General features: G+C 43.8%; 1 protein-coding gene across 1 annotated transcript in view; it reads right to left on the bottom strand.

Moving 5' to 3' along the window:
* Positions 1-14,297, bottom strand: part of LOC120909085 (meteorin-like protein) — a 35,393-nt gene that overhangs the window by 20,802 nt on the left and 294 nt on the right. The gene's annotated exons all lie outside the window — the stretch shown is intronic.

Here is a 14,297-nt window from a genome sequence, read left to right as displayed (position 1 = left end):
GTCCGCGTGTCCTGCGTGCGCGGTCACGGAGCTCAGGACCGGGTGGGGAGCGCGCCGCCGGTGGCGCGTGTGACCCACGGCAGGGCTCTTATAGGTGACGTACGTGCCGTGCCGTTCTGCCGACGTATATCGGCGTTAGGCGGTCCTTAAAGGGGTTGTAAAGGATTTTTTTCCCCCTAAATAGCTTCCTTTACCTTAGTGCAGTCCTCCCTCACTTGCCTCATCTTTCGATTTTGCTTTTAAATGTCCTTATTTCTTCTGAGAAATTCTCACTTCCTGTTCTTCTGTCTGTAACTACACACCGTAATGCAAGGCTTTATTCCTGGTGTGGAGAAAGCCTCTTGAGGGGGGAGGGGGCAAGCAGGAGTGTCAGGACGCCCACTAACACACAGCTCCTTTCTCTATCTGCAAAAAAGAGAGTGTCCTGACTTGCCTGCTCGCCCCCTCCCCCCTCAAGAGGCTTTCTCCACACCAGGGAGAAAGCCTTGCATTACGGTGTGTAGTTACAGACAGAAGAACAGGAAGTGAGCATTTTTCAGAAGAAATAAGGACATTTAAAAGCAAAATCATTGCAAAATGCATTGTACCCAATCAGCTTCTAATTTCAGCTTGTTCAATTAAGCTTTGACAAAAAATATAAATAAACCTGTAAGCTGAACAAACTTTCCCCCCTCCAGTTTATTAAAGCAGAGTTCCGGCCACAATTTCACTTTTTAAATATAAATACCCCTGTAATACACAAGCTTAATGTATTCTAGTCTGTAAACTAAGGTCCGTTTTGTTAGGTTGTTACAGCATTTAGAGACTTTGAAAAATAGAAATTGACTGGGGCCATCTTAAGTGTGGGCATCATGAAGCCAGACTGTATGACTTCCTGGATTTCAGCCTTGCAGATCTCGCACATGCTCAGTGCTGCACAAGCAGTGTAATAGGTTTCAGATCAGGTTTCAGCACCTGTACTGTCCAAGTCACATGATTCTTCGAGACTGGGGAGTGCACAAACTCCTGGAAAGTTACACCCACTACATTCCCAGGAGTCTGTGCGGTGTAGGTTAGGAAGCTTAAGCACCTAGGTGCAGGAAGAGGGAAGATTAACTATTCTGCCTAGCAACAACACTTTGAAGGCATCTAAAAATGTTTTTTTTTTTTAAAGGACTAATGACATTTTTTTTAAACTACTGATGTAATGGTATATTTATGAGTGGAACTCCACTTTAAATCAACTCCAATGTATTAGTGAATACAGAATTGCATTAAATTGGGTCTTTGTCAACTGGCAGGAGTTTAGCTTCAAATATAAATACATTAACCTATCACTATTTCCTTCCTCCACCTCCCATACCTAGGATTTGTGCAAATGAAAAAATATATATATATTTTTTGTAGCTGCGACAATAACTGAAAAAAAAAACCAAAGCAAAACCCAGACTGAAACAAAAAATCAAAATCCTTCCTTACCTCTTTTAACTTAAAACAGATTTGTTTAGACTCTCACTAGGAAGCATGTGATACATGTGCCTTTACCAAATCTAAATATAAATGTAAACCACATTTCTGAAAATGGTATACTGTATGTAAACTGCAATACTGTACATTGTATTATGTTTGTGTATTCCTATTAATGTACACATGAGGGAGCCAAAGATCACTATTTTCCATATGGCCTATACAGTGTGTAAACCCAAGAGAATTACACAGATCATACAAATTAAGAGCTATTGTAATTATTGTGATTATTACATAAGCAAGCTAGCACTAAAATAGTGTTTCACTCCACTTTCAAATAATGTTATAATCATGATTGCTATCCCCTCTAAAATTGTGTTGTCTGGTGGATGAGTACTGAACTGCACAAGACCGAAGGGCGAATATAGAGGGCTTCTATTATGTCATGTGGAAGGAGACTGCATCACTGATGAACTATATTATATTTATTCACATTTTCAGAGTTGGACTTCTGTTACATTTTGGCACTTTAAATATGTCACAATGTTATTTATGAATTGTTTTGATATCTTTGCATTGAATTTTTCAAGTTTTTTTTTTCTTTTAACTGCTTGCCGACCAGCCGCCGCAGTTATACGGCGGCAGGCCGGCTCTGCTGGGCGAGAGCACGTAGCTATACGTCACCTCTCCCAGCAACCAATAGGGGCGCGCTCGCCCCCGACTCCCGTGTGCGTGCCTGGCGGGCGCGATCGCCGCCGGGCACACGCGATCGCTCGTTACAGAGCGGGGACCGGGAGCTGTGTGTGTAAACACACAGCTCCCGGTCCTGTCAGGGAGAGAAATGCTAATCTTCTGTTCATACAATGTATGAACAGATGATCAGTCATTTTCTCATGTCAGTCCACCCCCCTACAGTTAGAACACACCCAGGGAACATACTTAACCCCTTCCCCACCCCCCAGTGTTAACCCCTTCACTGCCAGTGGCATTTTTATAGTAATCCAATGCATTTTTATAGCACTGATCGCTATAAAAATGCCAATGGTCCCAAAAATGTGTCCGAAGTGTCCGCCATAATGTCGCGGTACCAAAAAAACATTACTAGTAAAAAAAAAATATTAATAAAAATGCCATAAAAATACCCCCTATTTTGTAAACGCTATAACTTTTGCGCAAACCAATCAATAAACGCTTATTGCGATTTTTTTTCTGCAAAAAATATGTAGAAGAATACGTATCGGCCTAAACTGAGGAAAAAAAATTTTTTTTTATATATTTTTAGGGGATATTTATTATAGCAAAAAGTAAAAAATATTAATTTTTTTCAAAATTGTCGCTCTATTTTTGTTTATAGCGCAAAAACTAAAAACCGCAGAGGTGATCAAATACCACCAAAAGAAAGCTCTATTTGTAGGGAAAAAAGGACACCAATTTTGTTTGGGAGCCACATCGCACGACCGCGCAATTGTCAGTTAAAGCGACGCAGTGCCGAATCGCAAAAAGTGCTCTGGTATTTGACCAGCAATATGGTCCGGGGGTTAAGTGGTTAAAGTATTTTTTTTATGTGGATTAATCACAGTGAAAGTATGCATCTTTTGTAGTATTTTGTTTGGGAGATGTTATTTTTACATAGCGGATTACGTATTTTAGAGGGGGTTGCGTGCATTATCTTGGCTATTGTAATTATTGTTGTGAATTACAATGCTTCGAAGATTGTATTAAGAAAGTAGGAAAATACTAGTTGCCTGGCTGTCTCTAGATGCAATATCTGAAGACACAGATAATAACAAACATGTCCACAAAAACTGATCTGAATACTTATATCGAGTAGTGAAAAAAGAATGAAAGCTGTTTAACAGCTTCAATACTGGGCATTTTCACCCCCTTCCTGCCCAGACCAATTTTTAGTTTTCAGTGCTGTTGCACTTTAAATGACAATTGTGTGGTCATGCAACACTGTACACAAATGAATGTTGTCTTTATGCTTTCTTCCCCCACAAAAAGAGCTTTCATTTGGTGGTATTTGATCACCTCTGCAATTTTTATTTTTTGCGCTATAAACAAAAGAAGAGCGACAATTTTGAAGAAAAAAACACAATATTTTTTACTTTTTGATTTAATAAATTATCACAATTTTTTTTAAAAACAAAATTTTTTTTCCTCGGTTTAGACCGATATGTATACTTCTACATATTTTTGGTAAAATTTTTTTACAATAAGCGTTTATTGATTGGTTTGCGCAAAAGTTATAGCATCTACAAAATAAGGCATAGATTTATGGAATTTTTTTTTTTTTTTACTAGTAATGGCGGCGATCTGCGATTTTTATTGTGACCGTGACATTGCGACAGACACATCGGACACTTTTGACACGTTTTTTTGGGACTATTCAAATTCATACAGCGATTAGTGCTATAAAACTGCACTAATTACTGTGTAAATGTGACTGACAGAGACAGGGTTAACACTAGGGGGTGATCAAGGGGTTTATATGTTCCCTAGTGAGTGATTCTAACTGTAGGGGGAGGGGATTCACAAGGGGAGGAGACCAATCTGTGTTCCTCTGTACTGGGAACACACATCGGTCTCCTCTCCTCTGACAGGACATGGATCTGTGTGTTTACACACACAGATCCATAGTCCTGCCGTGATTGTGGGTAATCGCGAGTGCCCGGCGGACGTTGCGGCCACCAGGCACGCGCACTGCGTCCCGAGCGATGAGGCGCGCGCGCCCCCTAGCCGCCCGGAAAGGCCAGGACATCATATGCATGGGCGTCCGCTGAAATTTTTTCAGGGGTGGGGCGCGCTTTGGCAGCGGTGATACACAGTCACATTTTACCCTTTCTTTGACTGCTAGCGGGGGTTAAAAGTGCTCCCCCCCAGGTTAAAATGTAAAAACACCCCACCGTGCCCCCTGCATCTTTTAATATCTCTTTGTCACTACTGTGTACCCCCTCTCCACAATGGCACCTCTGGACCCCTTTACATTACACAGCACCTCACAGCTCTGGACCCCTTTACATTACACAGCACCTCACAGCTCTGGGCCCCTTTACATTACACAGCACCTCACAGCTCTGGATCCCTTTACATTACACAGCACCCTGCATCACTGGACCCCTTTACATTACACAGCACCCCACAGCTCTGGTCCTCTTTACATTACACAGCACCCTACATCACTGGCCCCCTTTACATTACACAGCACCCTGCATCACTGGCCCCCTTTACATTACACAGCACCCTGCATCACTGGCCCCCTTTACATTACACAGCACCCTGCACCACTGGACCCCTTTACATTACACATCACCCTGTATCACTGGACCCCTTTACATTACACAGCACCCCTTTCCCTTGACTGAAACACTACACTATATTGACAGTATATATATTTCAGGTCTAAAAGAGGAACCCTTTGGAATGAGGGACAAATGGATTTCATTCTAGAAGAGGGACAGGCACTCTAAATAAGGGACAACTAGAAACTATGCGGTAGGCGACAACTCTGTGTTGTGCTTGCTCTGTGTTTCCAGACTTGCTAAAAACACCTCAGAAAATAGTCTAGTGTTACCTGTGGCAACAGATGTTGGAACAAAAAAAGCACAGGCCTGGTAAACTATATAAAACGGCGCTCCCCTCCCTCTGTCCTCTGGCCAGTTCGGCCCTGCTCCTGGCTCTCCCTGGCGATTCCAGGGGGGGGGAAACGACCCCCTTTGCCCTATGGAGCGGACGCCCATAATCATATGACGTCCACCCGGAGGGAGGGAGGGTTCCCGCCTACGTCATTTTACAATGACTTGGTAGGGAAGGGGTTAAACAGCATGACTATGAGATAAGAAACATTTTTAGGAGCTAAGTAGTGCCAGTCTCTATATTCTCCCTGTAGTGGAGGATGGAAAATTATAGGGTTATTCACATATCATATGTAAAATCTCTAGATACAGAAATAAGAGAAGCTTAAAGGGTCACTAAAGGAAAAAAAATGTTTTGCTGAAATGACTGTTTACAGGGTATAGAGACATAAAAGTTAACTGATTCCTTTTAAAAATGATTAAAAATAGATTAAATTCAATCATATAATGTGCCTGCAGTTTCACTTTCGTTTTTAAACTGGTTTCATGTTTCTGTGAAGTAAAGAGACCCACAGAACAAAAACAAACAAATCCAGGGCAGTGTTTTGTTTTTAAAATGAATCTGATTGGTTCTGAGGTGTTTTAGACACACAGCTTAGACCACAGTGAAAAGCTGCCATGAAATTTTTCATAAGGAGCCAGACGAGCAGGAAGTGTGGAGATCACAGCAGAATTACAGCAACTTCCAAGCAAAAACGAACAATGAGGACATGAAACCAGTACTGCAGTAAGGTAAAGGAAGCTATTTAGCTAAAAAAAAATTCCTTTAGTGATCCTTTAACTTATATGCAAACCTTTATTTTCTGTAAAATTTGGGCTGTTACAGTCCCTCCCACCTTCGGAGCATTCCTACCGGTCCTTGATAATATTATGAGTGGCCACTGGCCTTACTGACCAACAGGTAGGCTTGTGGTGTGGGGGGGTCAATATTGACTTCACAGGGAGAATATAGGTTTGCATGCAAATGCAGTAGCCTCTTAATCTAATTGTAAAATGAATCTGGCACTTGATTATGGGTTTGAGTAGTTATTATTAAAGTGTATGTCAAGCAAAAACATTTTTTTCTTTTAGTCTTGGGTGGAGTAGGGGGAAGATTAGAACTCCTGTCACATGTTCTGCTATCCAAGGCTCTATTTGAGAGATATAACCCCAATAAGTAGATTTTGATTTTAATTGCAATACGTTTTTATTATTTTTCCATAAACAAGCAATAAGTACGAGACAATGGGGGTTATTTACTAAAGGCAAATCCACTTTGCACTGCAAGTGCAAACCACAAATGCAAAGTGCTCTTGAAATTGCACTGAAACAGAGAATAAATTCAGTTCCTCAAATATTTCCTCATATCTGTGCTTCTCTATGACTTGTCAAAAGGAGGGTGTCTCTATTTAATATTTTTTTTCATGAATAAGTAGGGGTACTATGTACCTCGTACTTATTTACATTGAGGGGGGCTTCCAGATTCCAATAGGCCCTCGATCTACAGACCCCCACAACTACTGGGTCAAAGTTGTGGGCAAGAACTCTTCAAAATGGGACATAGGATAAAGGTACCCTTCCCATGATGAGGGTGTGTGGCCTGCTATGGTTAATCCCATGTTGTTTTCTTTGTTTGTTTTTTGTTCTGCATTGGGGGACCCCCAATTTTTTACACTAGCTATCCCTGCCTCTTTGTTTACATTCAGCTGTCAGTGGGAATGAGTCACTGGTTGTTAGGATGCCAGCAGCTGTCAGTTACATTACCTAACATGCAGCTGCTGGAAGTGTGCAAGTAGTTATTACATTTAGCAGCAGTGGTATTACCATTGCTAAATGTATTACCTCCAGTGGCGGTGCGTCTATAGAGAGCGCTGGAGCGCCGCCCCCCCTGGCTCTCGCACCGCCACTGAAAACAACATAGATTCATGCAATCCGGGTGGGGTGGGGGGGAGGGTTAGGGGCATTTTACAGGGCACAGCGGCGACAAAGGGCACAGTGACATCAAAGGCCACAATGGCGACAATAGGCACAGTGGGGACAATTGGCACAGCAGCGTGAATGGGCACAGTGGTGACAATGGGCACAGTGGCGACAATTAAAGGGCACAGTGACATCAATGGGCACAGTGGGGACAATCGGAACAGCGACATGAATGGGCACAGTGGGGACAATTGGAACAGCGACATGAATGGGCACAGTGGCGACAATGGGCACAGTGGCGACAATTAAAGGGCACAGTGGTGACAATTGGCACAGTGGCGACAATTGATGGCACAGTGACTGCGTTTGATGGCATGGCACAGTGGTGACAATTGAGGCACAGTGGCTGCGTTTGATGGCATGGCACAGTGACTGCGTTTGATGGCATGGCACAGTGACTGCGTTTGATGGCATGGCACAGTGACTGCGTTTGATGGCATGGCACAGTGGTGCGAATTGATGGCACAGTGGCTGCGTTTGATGGCATGGCACAGTGCTGCGAATTGATGGCACAGTGGCTGCGTTTGATGGCATGGCACGAATTGATGGCACAGTGGCTGCGTTTGATGGCATGGCACAGTGACTATATTTGATGGCATGGCACAGTGGTGACAATTGATGGCACAGTGGCTGCGTTTGATGGCATGGCACAGTGGTGACAATTGATGGCACAGTGGCTGCATTTGAAGGGCACAGTGGGGCTGCAATTTTTTTCTTTTTTCTTTTTCGTTTGCGCCCCCCCCCAAATTTTTGAGCACCAGCCGCCACTGTTTGGCCCTTCACCAAACCTCCAAACAGCAAAAATTAGAACAGAAAATGAGCAGTATGGAAAAACTGCCCGTTCAGACTAAAACCTGATCTTTACTCCTAACTTCTTGTCTTTATGACAACGTTTTATTGGTTAGGAAGTGAGGGGAACTGTCCAATGACATCCCAGACAAAATAAAACATGCTTGTTTAGTAGAGTAAGGGACAGCGGTTGACAGTACAGGTGTACCTGTCAATGTTCTGGTCACCAGATCCCCGATGGTTCGTTTAAGCCCTCTTGGATAACCTGCCTCCGGGGTTCTCCTCAAGCCGATCCCCCACCAAACGGCATACAGCCTGGGATCCTCTCAATAAAAGTGGGGACCCAGTAAGTCACTGGGGCCCCTTGGTAGCATCAGTTGCTCCAGGCCAGGAGGGCCCAGAGTCAGGAACTCTGCGTATCGCGCGACCCCAGGCCAGGTAGGCCATAGTGGTGGGGCCCGTGATGTGCGCACACCCTAAAGGTGGGTGCCGGACCTGGAACCAGGAACCCGCGAAGAACTCAGAACAACGGCCTCCGCCACAGAAATACTCATCCCCAACATGCCCCGCGAAGGAAAACTCCTCCAATTGGCTGCTGAGAAGAAGCGGCTCTGCCTGGACCCCGCTGGCGCCACCTGCCGCCCAGAGATGAAACTGCATCCCCGGAACGCAAACTGTTTAAGATTAAACTGCTTCTTGTTCAATTTCATTGTGTGGCCGCATGTCTTCTTTAAAGACTTATGCCGTGTACACATGACCCTTTTTCATGACGAGAAAAATGCAATTTTTTAAATTGGTCATTAAAAACGATCGTGTGTAGGCTCCAGAGCATTTTTCTCGACGTGAAAAATGGGCATTAAAAATTTAGAACATGCTCTAATTTTTTTTGAAGTTTTTCACGTCGTGAAAAACGGTTGTGTGTAGGCTTTAACGACGTGAAAAAAAGGCGCTTGCTCAGAAGCAAGCTATGAGACGGGAGCACTCGTTCTGGTAAAACTAGCGTTTGTAATGGTGATAGCACTGTGTGTGTGGTATCTTGCGCCAAAAATAAGTAGATAAATTAAACTAAGATAGAAAAGCTGCTACCCAAAAAATAATCAGAAGATTATAACAGTGAAAATATGTGGGGGATGGGTGCGCTAACACTAATAATACATATTTGGTTCTATAAAATAAACAAATATACAGTATATATCACTGAAACACCTTTTGATACTAGATGATCTAGTAAAAAAAGTCAGTGAGTACTGAGCTATGTGATGGTAGTCATTGCTCTGATTGCTGGACCAAACAAATGGTACAATTGAGCCTATATGAACCAGTCCAATTAATGCTTAAACCATAAAATAAAGAAGAGTCCTCATAAGTAGTCCTCAAATGTGAAGAGAATTGTGTGCTTCCAAACAGATATGATGATGTTCCACCTTCACCAGTTAGACAATCACCCGATGTGAGTAAATGAGATGGCTCCTTACCAGATAAATGTGCCCCTTAGTTTGATACCAAAGAAGGGGACATTTAAAGCTTTTGACAGGATCACCTGTGCAGTTAAATGCGTCCTGGCAGTGATGGTTGTTGCAGTCATGGATAGCCCGATAAATGCATGTAAAATAGAACGGTGCCAAACATAGTGTAATACGTTTATTTGAAGTTAAAAAATATAAACAGAGGGAGCCAAGTGGCCGCCTACCATATGTGGTGCCTTGAACCCGGCACTGAGGCTTGGTCACATTGGAACAAGTGTCGAAACCTGGGTGCTGTGTACCGCTCTCGTCTATAGAGCGTGCGTTCCACCTCGGCGGTGATGAGAGCCAGCGTTGCAGGAAGTGACGAAAGTTGCGTGCGTGGTTGGGTGCCGCCCCTATAGGCAACGCTGGCTGTCATCACCGCCGAGGAACGCAGCTCTATAGACGAGAGCGGTACACAGCACCCAGGTTTCGACACTTGTTCCAAGGTGACCAAGCCTCAGTGCCGGGTTCAAGGCACCACATATGGTAGGCGGCCACTTGGCTCCCTCTGTTTATATTTTTTAACTTCAAATAAACGTATTACACTATGTTTGGCACCGTTCTATTTTACATGCATTTATCGGGCTATCCATGACTGCAACAACCATCACTGCCAGGACGCATTTAACTGCACAGGTGATCCTGTCAAAAGCTTTAAATGTCCTCTTCTTTGGTATCAAACTAAGGGGAACATTTATCTGGTAAGGAGCCATCTCATTTACTCACATCGGGTGATTGTCTAACTGGTGAAGGTGGAACATCATCATATCTGTTTGGAAGCACACAATTCTCTTCACATTTGAGGACTACTTATGAGGACTCTTCTTTATTTTATGGTTTAAGCATTAATTGGACTGGTTCATATAGGCTCAATTGTACCATTTGTTTGGTCCAGCAATCAGAGCAATCACTACCATCACATAGCTCAGTACTCACAGACTTTTTTACTAGATCATCTAGTATCGAAAGGTGTTTTAGTGATATATATATATTTGTTTATTTTATAGATCCAAATATGTATTATTAGTGTTAGTGCACCCATCCCCCACATATTTTCAATGGTGATAGCACACTCGTCACGCTGTAACAGACTAAACAGCACGAAGACTGAAAAGCGCAAATCGTCTCTCACCAAACTTTTACTAACACAAAATCAGCAAATTCAGCCCAAAGGGTTGCGCCATCCAAATGGATCTTCCCCTTTATAGTGCTGTTGTACGTGTTGTACGTCACTGTGCTTTGCTTAAGCATTTTTTTTTCACGATCGTGTGTATGCAAGGCAGGTTTGACAAGAATCACGTCGAGAAAAACGTCATTTTTTTCAATTAAAAAAATACGCTCGTGTGTACGCGGCATTAGTTTTAAATAGTTTTCTCCCAATTATGCAATTACCATTTGTATATTGTGATCATATACCATCCTTGTATCCAGAAAACATATGATTATTATTTGTTAGACCCTCTTAATGATCTGTTTATATTACAAAAACTGATAGGAAGTCCAATGTTTTTTATTTGTCACAGGAACAGGAGGCAAAATGAAATTGTCCAAAAAGACAACTTGTTCTGATAACAATTGTTTTAGGAGGCAAAAAAGAGAGGGGAGAGATACAAATATATGCTTTAAAACAAGGGTCCCCAACCCGGCTGTCCGTGGCCTGTTGTAGACCAGGCCACACAGCAGGAGATGAGCGGCGACCATGGTCCACGCAGAGCTATCACAGACCGCAATCTCCGCTCATGTTTGGCCATGCCATGTGTCCTATCCCGGTTCCTCCACCCACCCGGCTGACAATGTCATCCTATCAGCAAGGCAGGGGGCAGGAGGAGCTGCAAATCGGAATGGAGAGCTCCTCCTGCCCTCTGCCCTGTTGATAGGATGACATCCTCGGGTGGGCTGGGGAGCCATGAGAGGACACATTGACTGATCACTGCCTCTGTCCTGCTTAGGTACGAGTCCTGTGCACTGCAGGGGAGGCGGACATTGGAATTGGGAAGTGCAGGGATTTATAAAAGGCTCTCACATCTGTCTACTTCCCAGGTTCCCTGTGACAGTGGAGCTGAGCTAACCCAGTGTCTCTCCACAGTTCTCCCTGCCCTTGCGTTCTGTGCCGAGTGAAGGAATGCACAGCATTCACACCGTTCATGACAGTCAGTGATGCTCTCCTTTTAACTGCATCAGCTCAAAGGAGAACCAATGTCCTGCACTAAACCTTGCCAGTGCCACAACAGAAGAGCAAGAATAGCTGAGGTGCAGTGGTGAGGGGGGGGGGGGGTTAGTTTTCAAGATCAGAACTGGTGGGTGGGGGGGGTGCAGAATCAAGAATTTATGATAAAAAAGAGTGGGGGGCAGATGTGAGCACTGGTACACATAATATTTATTTTAGTATAAAAGTTTTTTTTCTCTGTTGATGGTGGGGTACAGGGATGAGCTTTGGACAGGGGTGCAGAGGTGAACTGAAGGCAGGGTACAGGGGTGAGCTTTGGAGAGGGGTACAGGTGTGGGCTGCAGGGGCAGGGTACAGGGGTGACCTGCGGGGGCAGGGTACAGGGGTAAGCTGTGGGCAAGGTACAGAGGTGAGATTTGGAGAGGGGTACAGGGGTGATCTGCGGGGGCAGAGTAAAGGGGTGAACTGCACAGTGCAGTCCCCCTTTAAATGACAGTACAGTACCCTTTATATCACAGTGCCCCCTTTAGAGAGCAGTCCCCGATACATGGATGCAAAGGGGACTGCACTGTAAAGGGGTATTGTAGTGTAAAGGGGGGCTGTGTCCAGACTTTGTGAATCACCCCTTCCTCAACCTAACCCCCCGTCAATGGGAAAATTGTCTGCCGTGAATCCAATCCATGGTGCCAAAAAGGTTGGTGGCCGCTGCTTTAAAACATGAAGCATGTCGATTTTGCAGTTAATGGCTAAAACAATCTGGCACCTCTACTTGTATTTAACTAGAATGCATCATTCCAAAACTGTCAGAACACATCTTGTTTATCTGCAAATGCTACTTTCCTGTCAAACACGGTTACTTCCGAGCTCATTAGGTGTCACAGCAATGCAATCTGTATTTTGACAATTAAATTGCTATTACACGGTTTAGGTGAGCATATCGGAATGGAACAGGAGTGGGGAGTAATGAGTGTTTCAGAAAAACAGATGATTATTTTTGATTTTGCTTTACAAGCATTGCAGTTTTCATAAACAGGGCATTCATTTCTGTAAACACCCCCCTCCCAAACGCGTACATTTATGTGAAACATATAAAAAGCTTAAACATGCACTGATTACTGTATAAATGACACTGGCAGGGAAGGGGTTAACACTAGTGGTGATCAAGGGGATAAATGTGTTCCCTGGGAAGTGTTTCTTACTTTGGTGGGAGGGGACTGACTGCGGGAGGAAAGAGATCACTGTTCCTGATCACTAGGAACAGACAATCACTATCTACTTTCCTGTCAGAACAGGGATCTGTTTGTTTACATTGACAGAACCCCGTTCTGGATCTCTGCTGAGCGATCAAGCCTGCTATAGCTCTTAAAAGAGTCAACGTACTGTACGGCTGCGGCGATTTGCGAGAACGAGCCGACCTGCTGCATTATAATGACGGTGGCTGGTCAACAAGTGGTTAAAAGTAACGAATTATAACAAATGAGCAAATTATATACTTATATGGCTTGCTATGGGGAACGCAAGCCGAGTCACTGCTCTGTGTGCCCATTCAGACACAGAGCTGTGGTTGGGCCCGGCCCCCTCTATCTCCCTGAATGGCTCACTGACTTTTATTGACAACAGTGGGAGCCAATGGTGCTGCGCTGCTGTCCCAGCCAATGAGCAGGGAGAGTCAAAGGCAGTGGAGACTCAACTGCAACATCGCTGGGTCAAGATGGGCTCAAGTAAATATTGGGGGGGTTCTGCTGCACACAGAAAGTTGTTTTATCCTAATGCATACAATGCAGTAAGACAAAAAAACCTTCTGACAACCGAGCAATTGGTTTAAAGCGGGAGTTCACCCAATTCGTTTTTTTTCCTATTTTCCCCTTAGCTTCATGCTCGTTTTGTCTAGGGGAATCGGCTATTTGTTTTAAAATATGATCCGTACTTACCCGTTTTCGGGTATGGGTATGATCCGTCGCTTCCGGGTATGGGTCTTCGGGAGCGGGCGTTCCTTCTTGATTGACAGTCTTCCGAGAGGCTTCCGACGGTCGCATCCATCGCGTCACTCGTAGCCGAAAAAAGCCGAACGTCGGTGCGGCTCTATACTGCGCCTGCGCACTGACGTTCGGCTTCTTTCGGAAAATCGTGACGCGATGGATGCGACCATCGGAAGACTGTCAATAAAGAAGGAATGCCCAGTCCCATACCCGGAAGCGGCGGAGAAGATGCATCTCGTAAACGGGTAAGTACGGATCATATTTTAAAACAAATAGCCGATGAAGCTAAGGGGAAAATGTGTTCGCTATGGGTGAACCTCCGCTTTAAGTATCAATTTCTATAACATAAATGCATCAAGTTTATTAAGAAGGATCTAAAGCAGGCCTTAGTCGCGAACTGAATGAAAATTTGTGTCAATCAGGGCATTTGTTTTTCGCATTATTAGTGTGCCAGCTGCGACAGACGATTTTCATGCCGCAATTAAAAGTGCCTAATCCAGAATGCTTGATTTTCGTTTGAAAAAACAAAACAAATGATGGCACAATCGTGTGCATCATTTTCATTTTTTGATCAACAGAACGTTTGCTTTTCGGCTCATCTATATGGCCGGCCTAACACTGCACGATGAGCTATACCCGCATCTTTCAAATTTGGAATAATGCAAAAGAAACAAAGAGTTTAAAGGCCAAGCAGCTAAATTTAAGATTATACACCATCTGGGTTGGTTTACATAGAGTGGAAAAGGAAATTCTTCTCATTTGTTAAAGTTCATAAAACAAACAATGGATCAAAAAGCAAACTTTTTTTTTTCAA

This window comes from Rana temporaria, chromosome 8 (assembly GCF_905171775.1).
Source record: "Rana temporaria chromosome 8, aRanTem1.1, whole genome shotgun sequence".
Lineage (NCBI taxonomy): Eukaryota > Metazoa > Chordata > Amphibia > Anura > Ranidae > Rana > Rana temporaria.
Note: the sequence above shows the minus strand (reverse complement) of the source record. Positions and strands in the feature narration are given on the sequence as shown.